At 43.2% G+C, this 19,736-nt stretch overlaps 1 protein-coding gene across 2 annotated transcripts in view; it reads left to right on the top strand.

The window, feature by feature from the left end:
• The window catches only part of AMOT (angiomotin), a 56,647-nt gene that overhangs the window by 5,863 nt on the left and 31,048 nt on the right, over window positions 1–19,736 (top strand). Inside the window, exons 1-2 of one of the 2 annotated variants that reach the window (XM_030449112.1) lie at window positions 5,255–6,138; window positions 19,161–19,321. The gene's annotated coding sequence lies outside the window, so the exon portion shown is untranslated. Of the gene's footprint in view, window positions 1–5,254; window positions 6,139–19,160; window positions 19,322–19,736 lie in introns of those variants that run through there. The other variant, XM_030449111.1, reaches the window with a different exon arrangement.

The raw sequence follows: 19,736 nt of genomic DNA, 5'->3' as shown, positions 1-19,736 counted from the left end.
GGACAGGGCTGGGAGCAGGTTTTGCTTGGATTAAAACGTAGTGGTAGCATTTTCACTGTGACTACAGTGAAAGATGTTGGTGCCACAGTCAGACTTTTTTAAGAAGAGCTGTTTTTCTTGGCATGGCTCTAAAATTGATGGAAAGTCAGGGAGGAGCCAAGGGATTTGGCATCATGGGAACTTCTCACACCAGCTTGTTGTGCTGCAGCAAAGCAGAAGTGCTTTCTGCAGAGTGAAGCATTAAACATCAGATGTTTATTTGTGGCAGTGAAATTTATTCCAGTGAATGATGACTGCCCATAGTAAATACACTTCTTAGTATTGTTTCCAAAAATGTTACTAGCTCCTAGAGTTGCTGTTTGCTAAATGGATAGAGATCTAATTAATCATCCATTTAAGGCAAAAATAGCATTCCATATCAGAAACATAATTCATTTTCATTCCTCATTTTTCCTCTAGATAACTATCAAACACAGATCACCAGCAGAGAGTGCTGGTGTTCTTCCAGTTCTGGCAACAGCATCTGAAATTGATTGTAAAATCTAATCAGAGTTTGTTCCATAATTCTATTTTTGGTTTTTCATTTCTGCGAAGATGAAATGTTTATCAATTACCTCTAACTTCGTGTCTTGCTGTCTCCAATTACCATCTTTCTGTAGGTTGCTACAGAAGAAAGATGGCTTTTAGGGACTCAACTATGTGCTCAAAAATTATAATTGCCATTAGTTTAAGCTTCTATGTAGTGGTGGAAGATGGCCCTACTCCTTCAGTTAGTAGAGGTCTAGCATCTCTCTGGCACTCATTGTTTCACTAAGACCATATTTTTAACCTCAGACAATGGAAGTTTGCTTCCAGCCAGTTTTGGTCTGGCCTCTTCCATTTCTCAGTTCTGAGTCTGATTCTGACATCACTATTAAAAATGAGTAAGCTTTGAATCAAAATTCACCTTCTCCCTGTCCCCACAGTATTTATCACTACAATTGCACATGTTTAAGTTCTGGGGAATTTGAAGAGGCTTTTTGCTTTCAAATCAGCTGTGGGTTTTCCCCTCTTAATCTTTATGGGCATTGAAATACCAGGATTATCAAAACTGTTTTTTGCTGCTGAACCTGCTATACGTTTTGCTCTCTCGTGGTTTCATACATTCTTCAGTCACCAAGAGCAAACAAAGACTGTGCTGAAGTGCAGAGCCTCTGTGCCTTTCTCTTACAGTTCACTCTGATCCAAATCCATTGAAGCTGAGGCAATCTTTCCAGCAGTTTTTGATGACTTTTTTTGAAGAGGCGTGAGGAACAAGAGTGCTGAGAAATGAGGGAGGTGGTCAACTTTTGTACATCAAGGTTAACATCTAATAGACATCAGTTGAAGGCTTACACATCCTTCTGTGGGAGAAGGTGTCTTGTAAGAAAATCCCTTTGCCCAGATTAACCCTGCTGCCCTTATTTTGCCAAACCTACGTTTTAGTCTAGGGGCCAGGAGAGTGTATATGTTTAGAGCAAAGCTGAAGCATTTCATTTGTTTTGCCATAAGTTGGCAGTTGTTTATCATTCTTCTCCTGTAGCTTGCTTCAGAAATTCTGCAAAAAAAGGGGCCAGGGTTCAGCAGTTAGAATAATTCTCTTTACAGGTGATACCTGATGAATCAACTCACAGGTGACACATCACTACTGACCTCTGTATTCTGTATCACTGTGGTAAGCTGTTCCTTTTCCCCCCTTTCCTGTGTAGCCCCTTTTTTCACCCAAGGAACCATGCTGAACTTGTGTTGCACCCCCCTGGAGGTACCATCCGGGCTGACAGACTTTTAAAAATCTTCACACACAGTAGCATACAAAACCTTAGATGAGCAGGAGCTCTGTTGCAGTGTAAATCACAAAACAGACAGGACATGAAGTTGGCTCTGCAAAAAGTCTCTGTAGCTATTACTTTCCTACCAGAAGATCATGGAAATTTTATTATATAGAATTATTATTAGTAAACAATAAACATGTAGAAAGACACAGCAGTTACTTAGTGAAGGACAGAGGAATACATAGTTCATAACTACTCCTGTTCTTGTGTTTCAAAAATTAGAATTTTTCTAGGGATTCTGAGCATGTCAGGTTTCATGATAGTAATTTTGGGTGTTGTTGGTCTGTTGAATACCTGTCATTACCATCTCTTGGGAAATGATAACTGGTTTTACATATTGTTCATGCCTCAAACTCATGCCTATCAGACTGATTTTGTTTCTCTTCAGAAATCATAGCTGGTCTCCAGCCATGCCCAATGGCAGGGCTCGAGGGAGGCTTTTAAGGCTTGTTGCAGGGCTTGATATAGCAGCAAATCCTCTCAGTAAAACTTTTACGGCCATGCCCATCCTGAGGGCCCTGGGTCCTGTCCACCCTGTTGGTAAATGGCAGCAAAAGCTGTAGTGGGGCTGAATGTCCAGGTTCACCACACGTGTGTGCAGTGGGACAGATCCTGTGAGCCTCACAGACTCCCCAGGTCTAGACTGAACTCCCAGCATGACAAACCCCTAAACCCTCCAGTGCCATCTTCAGTGCATTTCATCTCCATGCATTTCTTGTGATTCTTGCACCATTCTGAAATCATCTAATCTTGTTTTGCCCTGTGTCCCCTAATATATTTGGTCATTTACTTCATTTTCTTCCATGAATATGTCTGCCAAACTATATGGTTTCTGTGGCAAGAAAGATCAAGTAATCTGCCTTAGCAGAATTACCTACTGCTCCTGCTCACCTAATAGCAGGACCTCATCTCCTCATCTTAGTCTTTTGTTATTATTGCTTGTATTACTTTTTTGTTTACTGTAGGGCCATAATTTCACCTGACAGTGTGTTTATAGACTGGACAAGGACACCCACCCCCTACACACACACACACACACACACACACACACACACTCACACACTTTGGTGGTGGTGGGGATCTCCTGTCTGGTTCCAAGAGTTAAATGGCATTCTTGAGCTCTAACAGTTTATTTTTTATGTGCAAGAAGAAAAGCTCTGTTAAACTGGCCCGAGATCAGAGATCCACGGAAATTAATTTAAACCCCTCTCAGCTGCACTGAATGGACACAGGGTGAGCAGTGATTCCTCTCTGTACATGAGGGATAATATCAGCAGCTTCCTGAGCTCCAGCTGCTGTGGACAAAGGACAGCGGAGTTACAGAGATTCCTGGAGGGAGGAACTCTAAGATGGATGAATTTTAAAGAATGTGAAAGACAACTTCTTAAAAAAAAAAAAAAATTGTAGGTGGAGCAATTCCAGGTCATCCAAACACTTCATAAGCCCAAGATTTATTTTCCTACTTTGAACGTGTTGCCATTGTGGCATTTATCTTTTGTGCTTTTTAACACATTTACTGTGACCTTTCTATGATTGCATAAATTGGCCCGAGTATGCTGGAACAGTGAGTAGGAACCTCTTTCTTGTGTTGTTTCCTGAATTCCCACATTGTGGCGTGATGTGTGTATGGAACTGCTCGCTTCCTCCTCTGGCAGCTGTTCAGATGTGTGCTGGAGCTCCTGAGGACCGGGCTGGGCGGGGAGCTGAGTGAAGGGAGGATGTAGAGGGGAGAATATTTTAAGGAAGAGAATGTGGACTTCATGCATCTTTGTTCTTTTCCAGTTCTGATAAAGCTGTTATCTCCAATTGTGTGGGTTAAACACGCTCTGTAGAATAAACAGCAGCAGATGAGGGGAGGTTAGTAAGCCTCGAGCAAGAGTAGCTGCTTTTCAGTGTCTGCATTAAGCAATATTTTTGCTTTCCTGAGGACTCTACCTTCTCTCTTCACTCCCCACTATTTTCCTTTAGCATGTGGGAGGGAGACAGGATGTGTGACTGAAGCAGAGTTTAGGACTCTAACTGGCTGTAGCTGTCTTATTTCCCTAACAACTCCACCCCACAGCATCTAGCAAGTATGTGCTTCATTAGCTTCTTCTGCTTGGTCTTCTTTTGTGTTTGCAAACTGTAAGGTTATGGGATGTTAATGAACTGTTTACATGTATTTCTACATTTGTTCTGCTGAAATGTTCCAATGAATGAATGTCAGTTATGTGAGGGAAAAATGTTTAGATATGCTGCTTTTGGGATTTCTGAAGTTTGACTTCCTAGTTTTTTCTAGACATTTCAATGTGAGGAGCTGGGAATGTTGGAAAAGAGTTGTTTACTCAAAACAATTAAAAGGCAAACAGCTGAATCGTGTGACCTCTTCTCACATGAAGAGCCCTAATGAACTCTGTGGGCCAAGTTTCATCATGCAAGGATTAGACATATGGTCAATTTTGACCCATCTTGCACTTTTGGATACCAGCCACATCTAATGGCCAGACCTTACCAAACTGTATCTGTATGGTTAGGCCTTAGTGTGTGAAATCAGAACAGCTTCTCTCATTTTTTGTTCTGCTCTTCCTTGCAATGACACATCAGTGAACAGCAACTGGGAGATCTGTCTCTGCATTTATTCGAGTGCACTGTATGCAAATCTGTCCCTTTTGAAGGACCAGTTTGTTATCTCAGGCCTTGTTGAGGCTGGGGATTTGCCCTGCCATCACCAAGTGCTATTAGATCTTCCAGACCAGGGGGGCTGGCTTAGGCCTTTCTTTTTATCAACATTCTGGGGTCCTTTCATCAGCCACCTTTGAATGGGGAGACAGAGACAATGGGGATAGGTTCGTGTGCTTCTTTAAAGGTTGTTTCATCTTTAAAACCAAACTCTTTTTTACACTGAATTTTGACAGCCTGACTCCAGGTATTTACTGGTTTATAGCCTCGGAAGATTAGGGGGTGTATATTTTAGATTTAAGCAGAACATGATACACGGGGAACTCCTTCAGTATTCTGCCTCTGTGCTTCCAATTACTTTCAGCACTTGGCCAGCAAAAAGTGGGTGAGTCAGACCCTGGGCTGGGTACACTGGGACAAACCCAACCGGACTCCACTGACATCGCTGAATGCTTTGGAAACCTTGAGGCGACTCCGAGGCTTTTAGCCCCCCGGTACCGAGCTGCGGGCTGCTGCAGGGCCGAGTGGGCCGGATCGAACCCACATGCTCGCTAACGGGCAGCGAGCCTGGAGCCCCCCGGGCCCCGTTGCAGGGAATGGGGGGAGCTCGGTGCAGCCCCCCCGGTTCCGTCGAACCGGCACACAATAGCGGGCCAGCCCCATGCCGCCGCCGGAATACCGGGCGGGGCGGGGGTGGAGGCGGGGCCGGTGCCGGGGGCGGTCCCGGGCCCTTTCTGCCCGCCCCAGCGGAGCTTCGTCCCGCCGGGTGCCCGCGCCGCAGATCGAAGCGGAAGGAGGCGGAGGAGGGAGCGGAGCTGCCCGGCCCAACCTAACCCAGCCCAGCCCGGTGTGAGCCTCAGTACCGGAGGCCGCTAAACCCCAGCCCCGCGGCTCCTCCTCGCCTCGCCTCGCTGCGCACAGGTAACCGCGGAGAAGGAGGCGCGGAGCAGCGCGGAGCTCAGCAGCTCCCCCGGGCGCGATGCTGCGGGCCGCCCGTCCCTGCCGGGGCCGCGGACGCTGCCGCTGACAGCGGAGTCTGCGCCGGGTACCTCCACCGGGACACAGACTTTCCCTTTTTTTTTTTTTTTTAATGTTCTGCCGTTCTTGAGATAACCGCTATTCTCCTTCCAAGGGCTGCGGGCAGATTCTGTCTGAGCGTATTGGATTTTAAACCGTCTAGCTTGGTTGCCTGTCTGAAAGCATATTTATTTTTAATAAAAAAAAAAAAAAGTCGAGCCACAAATTCAGTCCGTATCACGTTCCCCTTTCTGTGGAGTCCGGTTTATTCCTGCCGTTAAAAAAGTTTGCTCCCCCACCCCTCCAGTTTTATTGACACTGAGGATGAAGAAGGATTTGCAAGTGAAAGCGCCTTGAAATACAACATCTTTTGGAGAGAGCTCTGCAGTTCGCCTGTTGAGTCTCGAATTCCACCCTTTGCCCCTGCTGAATCCACCGTTCTGCCCTTTACTCTCTGGGGTAAAAAAACCTAAACAACAACAAGAAAAACCCGAGCGGGAAAAAAAACAAAAAACCTTTGGCAGCAGGGAAGCTTTGTGTGACTGACCCAACAAGCTACAAGTGTCCAGTTTCTGAAGGGAAGAAAACGCTTTTGTCTTCAGCAGATCAGTAGGTAAGAGACGTGCTCATGGTGCAAGGGACTCTGCATTCATTCTCTCAGCCTAAACCTGGGGGTCAGACTGGCTCTCTTCTCTGTCAGCTTTTGCCCATCACTTTTCTATCCTGTAATGATTACTCTTCATCTTGCCAAAACCCAAAAAACCCACCACCAAAAAACCACTCGTCCACCCACTGGTGGCAAGTAGCAAAAATTAATAGTGATGTGCTTGTGTATAATGGGGTAAAGTACAATTCTGTGCATGTTGCTGAATGGGTTTGTGTCAGGCTGTGTTTGGAAGCAGCCACATTTTCTTGTGGTGCTCCTTTGAGAGAATAATCAGGCATTGTGTTTGTAATCCAACTTCTCAAGCTTGCCTTTCCTCGTCATGTTTCACAGGGAAGCACATATGTGTGCACGTGTGTGAGCAGGGCTCCCACAGTCACTGGAGAGTTCTTGTTTCACACTGGAATTTGTTTTACATGAAGTGCTTTCCTCCTGTGTCACAAGGTGTAGAAGTGTTGAACCTGTAATTAACACGCCTTGAAAGATTACTGAGCATGGGGAGGAACATGCTTGGTGCTGTGCAGAGCGAGTGTGAGGGGGATTTTTCTTTGTTTTGAGATATTTTTTTTTTTTAATTTTTTTTTTTAAAGTCAGACTGAAAGCGCAGCAGGGACGTGTGCACATAATAACTGGATGGAGGCCCAGTCTCTGTGCAGGGAAACATATTTTGTAGCATACTCCTTTCTCCAGGGGGCAAGTGCTGAATGTGTGCTGGTTTACAAGTGATAATACTGCTCTGAATTTCTCATTTTCCTTCTCTTCTGGCTCTCTACCCAAATAACCACTTCCTCCAGCCAGAGCTTCATTGCAAGCAGTCTTTTTTTGTGCTAGGGAAGGACCTGTGGAATTTTGTGTGGCTGGCAGTAGGACTCCTCTTAGCAGGGAAGATTATATTGTTTCTTCTGGAAACACACAGCATCCCCCAGCAGGAGGATCTGGCTGTTTATGTGGTGAAACCAGCCTTGACATCATGCTCTTCCCCAGTGCGTGGGTTTTTCCTGTAGATGATACAGGAAATGCTAAATATTGGTCTGTTGTGGAGCCTGTTCCTTTTTCTTCCTCCCTCCCCCCTTCCTCTAGACTGGAGGGATTGCTGTGGGGGGAAAAAATGGAAAAGGTGTCTTGTTTCTCCTGGAGAGGTGGGACAGCAAGTCAGTGTGCTTTGAGCTGATGGACCCTCAGAGAACCCCTCAGTTTCTGCTGGGGTGCAAGAGACAACTGGAGACCTTGCAGGGGTACTTGGGGCAGGTGACTGACCAGGATCCATCCTGAAGGGAGAGGACATGGCAGAGGTTTAGTTTGCTGTCCCACCTTTTTCTGCTACCTTGGTCATTTTCTGGGGACTGAGCCTTTCTACCAGATCAGGGGGAGAACACAAGAACCATCTTCTCAAGCTTGTCCTACAACCTCATGTTGCTCCTGTCTGGGTGATGGGCAGCACCACATTGATTTCAAAGGGCTGATATAAAAACATGAACCCTACTATGAAAAGCATTGACCCTGTTAAATCTTTGGGTCAGACTTTCTTACCTCAGTGACTGCTCCTTCTAGGAGCTGGGTCATGGGCTGACTCTGGAATTGTCCTACAGTTGAAGTCGTAGTCCTTAAAACATTCCTGAGAGCCACAAACACAACACAGAATGATTTTTTGCTGCTTTGGCACTTTCTTGAGGAAAGGATAGGATTTCCAGGAGGAGGGAAAGGGGTGCCTAGCCTTCCCCCAAGCTTGTTGTCTTTCTGATTCTGGAGATGTTTTGCAGGCAGCACTCCTGGAGTGGAGAATGGAACCTGGGCATGTGGATTAGGCAGGATGGGTTGTAATTTTGGTATTGTTTGGGGTGACATTTGGTCGGTGGTGGCAGGTTTGTGTGCTGCTAGCAGGGTGTTCATCAGTCTACCTGTTCATGGTGACATGTGACATCAGATTGTGCCAGAAACATGGGAGAATCAAGGCATTCCTCTTTCCTGAAGCATGCTTGAGCCACTTGGAACTAATGGGTGCTTTGTAGTACTCAGCTCTGTGGCTGGGCCACAAGGTTTTCATATGCCTGTAATACAAAAGTATAAAAATTCTCTGAAGTCTGTAACCCAGCTCAAAGGGCAGCTGATTTAGACGTGCTTGAGTGTTAAGGTCAGGAGATCACATTCCATAGGTTACTAGATGAAAGTGCTGGAAGAGGGGATAGCATAAATATTTGATTCATATAGAAGGGATTGGTGCAAATTCTTTTGTCCCTACTCCAAAGAAGTTCTGTAGGCAAAGCACCCTTAGGAGTAAAAAAACCAAACCAAAACAACAGAAAATTTGTAACTTCTTTGTGCTGGAGGAAGTGGGATGGTAACTCCAGTGTGTTAGTGTTGAATTCCACTAAAATTCTTCTCACGGGATACACCATCTTCAAGAACAGCTACGAGAACTAATGTTTTAAAATGTAAAATGAGTCATAATGCATGGGCTCTGGAAGTTGGGTTTAACATTGTATGCAAACATTGCCAGCTGGTGGGGATTTTTCTGGATAAATAAGAACTATATTTGTACAAGAAGGCTTGAATGATGTATTTCAGATGCATCCTGATTAGCATAAGCCATTCACTTTGCAAAAGAATAGCAAGAATCCCAGAAGTGTAGATAATTTAATAGTCCTCTTGTTCTTTTTATCCTGTCTTTCATCAGCAGACTGACCAATCTTTTTATTTATTTAGAATTAAGGTCCCATTGCTTTACTGCCACATTTTCCTAACCACGACAGTGAAACTGAGAATTTGCAACCCCCAAGTTCTCAAATTATGAGTGCTTCTCCCTCTTCTCCCCCTTCCTTTTGTCCCCAGTTGAGTGTAACCTGATTTTAATTTTTTAATTAATTTTTTAGCAGAGGGAATGGTGGTGTTGATGATGTTGGTTTTTTTGATGGAACAACTTGCACCATCTAATTCTGTTTAGCATCCAGCACAATGATGTTTTGGTCCATGGCTCCCATGACCATTTGTCCCATCACCACAGTGAGTTAACAGCCAAAGTAAAATTTCAGCTTGCTAAAGGCTTTATTTTCTTAATGTGGAGCAAACTCTTAAAGTGGGGGTTTAGGTTATTGCTCTATTAATGTAGTTGCAGCAATAAGTCTTTGATGTTAGAACAATCAACAGTCCAAGTGTATGTTCAAGTAGCTGTGAATGCATTCATCTGTTCATACCTTTTGGGGACACAACTCCATTCTGCACTTCTTGCTTCCTTCTCTTGCTTTTAAAGAGCTGCAGAACTGTAGCCCACTGGAAAGACAAAGCCCAATATAGGAAAGTTCTTACATGTTAAGGGTTTTATTAAATGAAAACCTGGCTGCAGACACCTGTAAATGATGAGAGTTTCTGTTCAGTGCAGAATATATACACACATATACACACATATGGTGTGTGTTGGGTTCTGTTCTGAGTTAGAAAGAAAACTCTGACCTTGTTCTTGGCACAAAGTTCCTGGATCATTAGATGTTCCCACTTTGGGTGAAGTGTAAAGGCTTTCAGAAGAAAGTAAGATTCCTGTTTTCCCCTCTCTAACTGCTGTTGCACATTCCAATATTCCAAGGTATTTTCAGCCACTCACTTTTGTAGAAGTCCTCTCAAAGGTTTCCTAATTGAAAAAGCCTTATAGATTATTTTTCTTCTTCCTTGCTATTGTGGAGGATATAGTGGGAGTGGAATGTCCTGGATTGCCAATGTTTGCTGCTAGGTATCCCCCTTCCATGGAGACCAAATGTTTATAATAGTGTGAGAACAGCCACTCTTGGTGATTGGCAATGAGGCTGAAGGCTCTTTTTCTCCTCTTCTATCCACTGAAATACAAGAGAGGACTTGGATCTCTTGGTTCCTCACAGAAGTGTTCCAAATTGCCTGTTGCTGGAGTTATAAAGTTTCAGGAAGCACTGGAGTATTTGCCAGAATGATTTAGTCCATTGTGTTGAATCTGGGCCACAACCGAGTTTTGTAAGCTCCTTTTCTGCTTTTAGGAATTCTTTGCTTGTCTTGCTTTCTGAGGAGCAGTCACTTTGCAGACCAGACTTCCATCTGCCTCTTGTGCTGGATCCTCTCTCTGAACGTGCCCTGTATGTGGCATCCTCATGTTGTAGGCTTTAAATCATTGTCTTTATGAAAGAACAGCCACGTAGCTGCCCTGTGAGTCCAGTCTGGCTGCAGGAGCTTCTCAGATGTTAAACCCTTTTAGCCAGGAGAGAGTGTATTCCCAAACAGCTCTGGAATGCTGTGCCAGCCACAGGAAGAACTGCATACTGCAGCCTCCACGCTTGGGCCCTACCTCCAGCTCTTGCAAAAGGGTTCAGTTCATGCTTTGAACAGATCTGATGCTGAAATTGTATCCATGTGAAAATACTGGACTGCACGGAGAACAGCAGATTCCAGCAGATATCCAAACCTTGCACATGACTTGGCTCTCCAGGGGAGCCTTGAAACGTAACCTTCAGGACAGAAAAAAAATACCTCAGCAACTTTGGGGAATAATAATAATGTAAAGGAGCTCCAAGGAGCAATTAATTTTTAGCTATACAATATAATATTTGTTTTACTTGCCTGCTATGCCTGCGAGTGAAGAGAGTTTCTCAGGGTTGATAAAACTCCTGTCTACCTAGAGACACTTGGATGTAATTTTCTAAGTTAAGAATATAAATGAAACTTCCCTGTTGTGTAAGGAATAGATTGGATAGATTGGTGACTGAGGAATGAAGAGGTGAAGGAATAGGAATGGAAAAGAAAGTCATGGAGAAACAAACAAACAAACAAACAAACAAACAAAAAGAGAGAACAAAATAAAAAAGCCTGTGGAAACAGAGTTCCTAAAGCCTTCAAATCAAAACTCAAGTGAGGTGCTTGGCTGAAAGGAAGGAAGAATGTGTGTTTGGATTTTCTGTGATGATCCTGGGGATCCTGAGTTGGGGTCACTCTGGGTGCTGGTTGCTGTGAGCTGAGCAGTGAGTGCTCTCTCTCCTCTTTCTGGGAGCTGAATCCTCTCATATTTTACTGGCATGCAGTCTGCATTCTTGGTCCTGCAGAAGGGGTTCAGAGATAAATACTGCCATTCATGCTTGTTGCTTTTTTATTTCTCATCCTTTCTCAGAGTGACTCTTGTCTAGGCTGAATCCCAGTTTAAAATAACCTTTTGTGTTTTTAAATACTGGATATTTGAAAATCTTTGGTAGTTTGGAGAGGTCTTTGGTTGTTTTCCTGTTGGACTCTGTAAGGTTCATCAGTATTGATTAGAATATAGAACCAGGACTGTTTAAACCATAAAAAAGTGCAGTAAACAAATAAAATTTTAAAAGGCCTTGCTGTTATTTGTATTAGCAAAGCACTTGCAGTGTAATTGCAGACCACGATGTTGAGCAGTTCTTACATGATTGTCTATGAATTAAGCCAATTTAAGTTTTTGTTTAATGAATTAATTAGCATTTGTAAGACCTTCTCTAAGAGTTGTATCACAGTAATGTTTGTTTGCTTTAAAATGCTTTGTGTCTCTACACAACTTGTTTTTTAAAAGAATTACTTAATCTCTTAGGATTATTTACTGTTGCCCTCAAGGAAGGTAATTCCACATTTCAGTGACTTTGTTCACTTCAGGGGTTGGTGGACTCTTCCTGGTGTTCTAATTTGTGTGGTTCTGTGTCCAGCTGAAACAAATTTTGTTGCTTCATCTTAGGGCTAGCCCATGGAAAAACAGGGTGGGAAAACAGATCTTCCCAGTTGTCTTTTTGAGAGGAAACAAAGCTGCAACCTCCACCATGTTTCTGGAGTCATGGACCATAAAATCAGTGTGAGATAACCTGTGGAGGTGCAGAGGGAATTGGTAGGTTACTGAAATCAGCACATTCTGAATGCTGATATTCATAAGTGGGAAAACCAAATTTGAAACAGTTTTTACTGCAGGATGCTGAAGGTTGAAGAGGCTGAGAGCAATTCTGTAGTCTGTTCCACCCTTCCTTTGGGTAAGAACAGGGAAACACAGAGAGCGTGCAGAAAAGTGTACTCCAAAGTTACAGGGAAGAAAAAAACCAAACAACTTTTGCTGTTGCTGAGTTGGGACCAGATGTGGAGCACTTGGATATTCTCTAAGAAAAAAAAAAAAAAAGAAGTTGATTAAAAAATCTTGGAACCTGTGGGAGGAGTGTGGATTTACCCCCAGTGAAAGACCAGTGCCTGCTGATTAGGGGAAGCAGGGAGAACAAGGGAAAATCTGTATGGGAGGCAACTGGCCCATCCCAGACTGCTCAGGTGGCATTTTGAAGGGATATTGCCATGGAGCAATCCCAAGATGGTCACTGTGGGAGGCTCTGCAGGAGCACTCGAGCTGTGTGGTGCCTGGTGGGACATGGGACAGCAGATTTTCCTGGAGCTGGCACTGCACCATCAAAATCCAGATTGATTTCCTTCATTCAGGGAATACTGCAGAGCTCCAGCTTTTTGCTGCTGCAGCTGCGGGGGGTACCTTGTATCTTCTCCAGATATAGGAAATACTCAGAAAGTTTCCCTGCTTTATTGCTTGCACAAGGTCTGGGATGCAAGCACCCTCAATCAATGCTTAAAATTCTTGCTGCTCCAGCTGCTGGGGAAAAATCTCTCTGGTAGTGATGAGGTTTATGTTAGCAAGGAAGAAGTTTTGTTGGAAATGGTTTACACAAGGTTTCCAAAGTAATACACCTAAAAACAATTATTTCGCAGTGTAACTGCGTCTGCTTTAGAGTGGTTGCTGGAAGAGTTACATTGGAAGAAATCAATTCCCAGAGTGACATAATTGTGGCAACAAAAACCTAAATGTAGGCCAGGACTTAGCCAATCACTGCTGTGTGAAAATGAACCTCGTAATATCTTCCTCCCAATGTGGTGGTGAGGCTTAATTAATCATCTTACAACTAATTAAAGGTTTTTACAAGGTGCACAGGAAAAACCCAGGTGGTTATGATAAAAGTGGTTTTGGTGGTGTTCTTTTATAACATCCTTGCTTTCTGAAAATCTGGTGGTCCGGGGGATCTGTTGAGTTTTTACTTTTAAAGAAAAATGCAAAGCAGTCTTTTTATTTATTTATTTATTTTTAATCCAACACTGCCCATTGAGATCACAAAATGGGGTTGTGATTGTTGGGTTGTCTTGGTACTGCATTAGGTTTTTTCTCCTTCCTTCCACACCTCCCCAGAATGAGCACTGCCAGCTCTGAGAGGTAACAGGCAATGGGTAAGTTAGCTGTATTTTAACTTTTTCTTTTCACGAAGAAAAAGGAAAAAAACAGCCCTTTGAAAAAAGCAGGGCCCATGCCTGCTGGCATTCTGGAGTCTCTGACAAGTCCTGTTAGATTCTGTAAAACTGCTTTGTGAAAGAAGAGGAGCTCCTCCATATGGGGGCTTAAAATAGTTTAAGTTGTGGAATTCTAGAAAAAAAGCCAGAAAATTCCATGTAAAGTTAGACTGTAGTGATTGTTTTCTTCTCTACACCCTTCTGCACCTGTGGTTTTCCTTGGTGTCACCTTAAGATGCAAATATTCAGGACATCAGGAGTGACACCCGAGGAGAAACTACCTAAAGGTAGCATGAAAGTGATGTATCTGCTTGGGAAGTGTATTTCCATTGTTTTCAGGATTTCAACTTTTAGGTTGAAATTTTGACTTTATTTTTAACGTAGGTGGTGATTCTAATCTTTTTTATTATTATTATTTTGTTATCTCACTGGCAATTAAAACAGCCTGATCCCATCAGCCGGGACAAATGGTGCACTGTCAACGTTTTGCTCCCTTCTGATAATGCACATGAAACTGGTTTGCATGTTTGAAGATTACATTTTACTCTCACATGGTTTTCATTATCTGAGAGCCCTGAGGAGAGGCCTGGACTAAATCAGTGAAGGAATGGAGAAACCACACAATGCAATGAAAATGGTGCTGAGGCATACTTGGGATACTTGTGGGACAGGGGCTGCTGACGACAGAAGCAGGGTGCTGCCTGAGTGCTAGCAGCAGCCAGAAGTGGAGCATTCTTAAAAAGACAAAACAAAACTTGATGCTGAATTCAACTTGCAGCTTGGGTTTGCAGCAGTTCCCCAGTTCCTCAAGGAGCATTACTGGAAATCTGTGAAGCTTGAAGCAGATGCTGGGTGCCTGCCGGGAGGTAGTCCTTTGAAATGGGACTTGATGTGACTAAACCTGTGTAAGCTTGGTCTGGTTTGCTCAAGAAGGCATCTAAAAGGTGAGATCTTGGCCTTCAGGAGGTTAGCAGCAGAGCTCCTGTGCTGGAATTAGTGTTTCATTAAATAAGCAGAATTGCAGAACAACTCTGCACTTGTGTGAGCTGTGCTGGGGTAGTGCTGCAGAGTGGTTTAGGTAACTGAATGATGTGCTGTATTCACATAGAAGTATTCCCAATTAAAACAACTGTATTAATAGACCTAGACTGGTTTTGCTGTGAAGCTGGTATATTCAGAATAAATCCTCGTGCCCCTCTGACTTTTGACAGTTTATGGAGGAGTTTGAAATTCCATAGCGTTCTTATCACAATGCTTAAAAGCCATGAAGCATTCCTATTTATACCAGCTCTCTAAGTGTTTACTCTTCTCTCTCCTTTTTTTTTTCCCTTTGTAATATAAAACCTAAATTATGTTGGTTAAGATTATAGGTAGTTGCCTGTGAAGAAATTGATACTTTGTAGTGAGGGAGCAGCAATTCAAAGGTCAAGTAAGGTCTTTTCAGTTTTTTCCTTAGAGATGTTGTTTAGAGGAGTTCTTCCTACCCTGATTTCTTGGCTTATTTATCTCAAGCTAGACTAAGCTGCTTTTCCTTCAGGTCTGCCAGACTTTCTTATGTTGTTCTGTGTCTATGAGCATTTGAGGTGGATGATTCCTGGCTTTTGGTGAGGCAGTCTGGTCCTTGCTGAAGGTGGACTTTTGGAGAATTGTTAGCACCATGCTCAATCCTTGGATGTTCTGGTGGCCTTTCACTGCAATTGCCTGATGATCTAATCCAATGGGTATGCCTAATTTTTGCACCCCTTCAGGTGACAATGTTCTTGTTTTTTAGTTAAAAAGAAGGAAGTTTTTCTTGTTTGCCAAGTGACTCTGTCCTTTTGGTATGAAGATGAGTAATGTTGGCACTGCTCCACACACCTGCTCAGTGCCACCCTCCAGGATCACCTGAGCCAGAGTCAGCAGATGGAGGCAAACAGAGAAGGGGTGGTTGAGTGAAAGCTGGGGAGGGATTTATGGTTGGAGTCTGAAAGCCAGTGCTGGTTAGGAGCAGGAGCTAAAATGGTATCCCAACCCTGGGATTTGTTGTGTGCCACCTTGCAGGTTTGGGTGGTGGTGCCAGGCACGGGGAACCTTGATTCTCAAAGCCTCTCCTCGTATCTCTTCTCTCCCTTCCTCCTCCTTGGGTAGGGCTGAAATGAAATGAAGAGCATTCAGTGATAACCTGCACTAATCATTAAATAATTTTGGACCTCGCCCTTGTGCTCCTCACCACTTCAAAGTGAGTGTGTGTGTGGAACAGCCGTGTCTCCAGTGGTCTCACAGGGTAGGCACAGTTTGCAGGATCAGGTAGTCACCCTGCTGGGTTTTGCCTGGGCCATGTAGCAAAGGCACATTGCAATGAAACAAGGGGTGGCTCAGCAGGAGAGGCAGCCCCTGCCATTGCCTGGGGACTTCACTGCCAGTCCTTCCTATGCTGCTATCTCTGTTTTGTGTTCCCCTCCTCTCCTACAGAGTGCAGGGATGCCTGAAGATAACTCTGCACCTACAAAAACCAACCTAAGACTTCATCTGACTGATAACATCCCATCACCTCTTGCCAACCAGGCTCAGCAGCTATCCCATGCACACCTTTTCAGAAAAACACAGAACTGGCAAAATTTACTGCTTGGGTTTGAAGTCTGGGTCGTTTTGTGTCACACAATTTAGTAGTAAAACTGTAAGTGCTTAACTGTACTCCAGCCTTTTTAAGGTGGTGAACCTGTTCCCATCCCACCTGATGTGTAAGATAATTAGCTTCTTGGCTAAGCAGTAATTCTGGGCAAGTATGTACAGGCTGTCCTCACAGGGACTCTTGCATTCCTCTTAGTTTCACAAGCTGAAGATGCTTCTCTTTGCTTATGAGGTTATTATTGCTCCATGCAGGTTAATTGAGCTATAGCATTATAGCCACTCATCAAACAGGGGTGAGTAGCTCACTTGTCTAAGCTTGTTTATTTTTATAATGCTGAAAAATATTTGCATGCTGTACAGAAATGTGCTGCCTGGCCCTCTTATAACTTCAAATTCTTCAATAATCTTGCTTCCTCACAAGGGACTGGCAAGGTTCTTGTGCATAATGACATGATGTGTAAGACAGCAGCCTCAGTAACTGGGTTTTTATGCAGTGCACTGCAAACATGGGTCTTTTCTTCCTCTTCTGCCTCTCTCTACCCCCATTCTTAATCTCAGTGTGGTTGCATGCAACACTACTTGCAATCCCTGTATTAGTTCTGCCAGTTTCAGAATGCTGTTTCACTCAAGAACATACAGATATAAAGTTAAGATGAATAATTTCAGGAACAAACTGCACAGTTGGTTCAGCCTGGGAAATCTACCTCACAGTGGTTCCTTGGAACAGAATTGTTCTAAACCTGAATTTGCCCTTTGAAAAGTGGGGTGGTTTGGGGCTTTATGGTTTTAAATAGTGCACCATCCAATCCATAAACCAATAAGAGTTTTGCAGAGTTGTTGGTAGTCTGAATTCAGCCCTGTCCATCTTAATATTAAGCTAACCCCCCAAATATGTCTTTTTAAAACGTGTACAGAAACTATTCCAATTTCCTTCCAGCTCTATCATAACAACTTTTCCAGTGCACCTCACTAATTTCCATCTTTGGCACACTGGAAGCTGAAATTGCTGGAAGAGCCTAACACAAATAGAAGTTGGTGTCCAAATAAATAACACATGGGCTTCAGTACCAATCGTGCTATTCATTTTTTTGTGTTTCATTACATCAAAAAAGTTAACTCACTGGTTCTGCCATAAGCTTCTAGCACACTCAGAAAACAGATTCCAGAAATGCTGCCACCCGAGTTAGTTGCACAAGATCTTTCTTAATTAAAAAAAAAAAAATGGGATGGAACTGGAATAAATGGCCTTAATGCTAACAGTTGGTATTTAAAGAAAGTGAGTTTGTTGGCCAAAATGTCTTCATATTTGTTTTGGATTTCCAGGCTGATTCCTACTTTGCATCCACACTAAAATTAGCAGTATTCAGGCCCGGCAAATACTTAAATCCTTTCAGTGTAAACTGTGCCCTCCCTTCATCAGATCAGCAGAATAAGCTTGTATTGCTGTGGAATGAAACTCTGTGTGTGAAATGGTTGCATACCAAACTACTTCCTTGAATGTCTGAAGGAGTTAAACAGGCACAGATTGAATTTGTCTGTTGAGAAAATCTTGAAGGCAGAGAGGCAGAATCTCAAGCTGGGTTGTATCTTTGCATTAAAAAATAAACACATACACCCCCCCCAGCCCCCCTTAGATTTTTCCAGTTGAGACAAAAGAAATCTTTGGGTGGAAAGGCAGCATCATATTGCATAATAAAAGCCTTTTTATGCTCTAATAAAAAGGGTTGCTTAGGGCAACTTTGCTTAAAAAAAAAAAAAGGGGGGGCGGGGGGGGAAGAAATAAGAAGATACTGGTATGAGAGGGACAAGAAGTCCTTAACTTCTGTTGTGCAACACTGAGAAAAGAGGCTAGAAATTGCTTTAGTTATCTGCTATCTTAATGCCTGGTTTAAAGGTTCTTTACTGCATATTTGCTGGCAGCTGTTTTCAATATATCCCTCTCAAGCTAAGTCACCAGTTAAGAATTTGACATTAGATGTTTTTTTCAACCACCATCTTGAAGTACCATACCACACAACACAGCCTTGTTCCCGAGTTAGATATTGTTCATGTGCCTTGAAATTGCTGTTGACACCTCAAGTATTTAACTTGCAGATCTGAGAATTTTTGTTGGGTGTGGATGTGTGCCATAATAAGACAGAGACAGAAGTATCCACGGCTGCGTTCCTTCACTACATCTGTTGACTTTTATTTTTTGCAACATTCCAGGAAATTAAGTTAAATTACACATCTCAGTGAGTATTTTTAATTTCACTGGTTCTATTTTAATTGCCTGCCTGCAAAGTTTTTGCATTGTTTGCCTTTTTCAGGCCTTTTTACAGGACATCATCAGTAGCAGATTTAACTGCATCTTGAGAAATGTTGCCTAAGAGCACATTTGTCTGTGTTCTCCTGATTCTCCCCTCAATGGTTAAAGTTTCTGTAGTGCTTTACATTCTGCAGGGGAAAAGTAATGTAATTAAAGAATGTTTTGGGAATTAGGGCTGTGCTCTGCAATATATTTCTGGCATATACTTTGTCAGTGTCCTTTTCTTCCCCTCACTTTCCCAGTCTGTAAAATAAAGCTGATATTCGTACACTGGTCATTCTCCCAGGCATTTCTGAGGCATAATTTGTTGAGGTTTATAAAGCATTTAACCCTATCACCTTTCATCAAAGGCTTTCTGCTGATAGAGCTTGAAATATGCAGCACTGCTGGAAAAGGAGCCATAAGCACAGGGTATCATCATCTGTGCTGCAGCTTTCCTTCTTAGCAAAAAATAAAACAATGGAGTTAAAGAATTAGTGGGTTTTAATCACTGTTTCACTTGGAGGCACAGATGGGACAGAGCATTACTTGGCAACATTTAATCTTGGAGCATAAATTGTCATGATTAAAACAGCAGCTGGAGTAGATTGCTAGGGACAAGGGTGGTGGTGGTGGTGGGGTGTCATTCATCTTAAAGGGATCAAAATTGTTGGGCTCTGGATGAGAACAAGAAGCTACAAAAGAAAAATCTGAAATATGGCCCAAGGTTTATTATTTCTAGGCTTTCATATGCTGATTAAAATGATGTTTTCAATGCTTTCCTCAGAATTATTTTGGAAGTGAGGGGAGTATCAAGTGATCTGGCCAACTGAAGAGGAGACTGAAGCCATCTCTGAGTGGAGATTTTGGACTTGCAAGAGGAAGGCTCAGTGTGTCCCCTCCATGTGGCAGAACTCCTTAACAAGGAAGTCAAAGTGAAGGAAATAGGTATGTGCCACTTCAAATAGGATTTCAGAAGTCATCTTCTGGCCTCTGTTCCTGGCTTGAAGGAAGCCTGGAATGAAGGGGGTTTTAACTTTCTCTTCATGAACTTTTGCAGAAGGGTTCTGTCTGCCTGATGTGTTCAGGCCTTGTGTTTATAGGAGGAGACTCCTGCAGCTGGGTGGTTGTGGAGATGTAGAACAAAGCAGACCCTTGAGGTCTGCTGACTGCTTGCAGCCCATCCCTGGTCCTGCCATGGAGCAGGCTGTTGTGAGCAAGTTACCTTTTGCTAAGGGACAGAGCTATATGGAAAAAAGATGTCAAAATAAAGTGCTGGAATACCAGTGTGTCTTCTGCTGTCAGGACAGAGCCACAGCTTAGCCAAGAAGTAAAACATACTCTCTATCTCTAACTATTCTAT

The sequence above is a fragment of the Calypte anna genome, chromosome 4 (assembly GCF_003957555.1).
Source record: "Calypte anna isolate BGI_N300 chromosome 4, bCalAnn1_v1.p, whole genome shotgun sequence".
NCBI lineage: Eukaryota > Metazoa > Chordata > Aves > Apodiformes > Trochilidae > Calypte > Calypte anna.
Note: the sequence above shows the minus strand (reverse complement) of the source record. Positions and strands in the feature narration are given on the sequence as shown.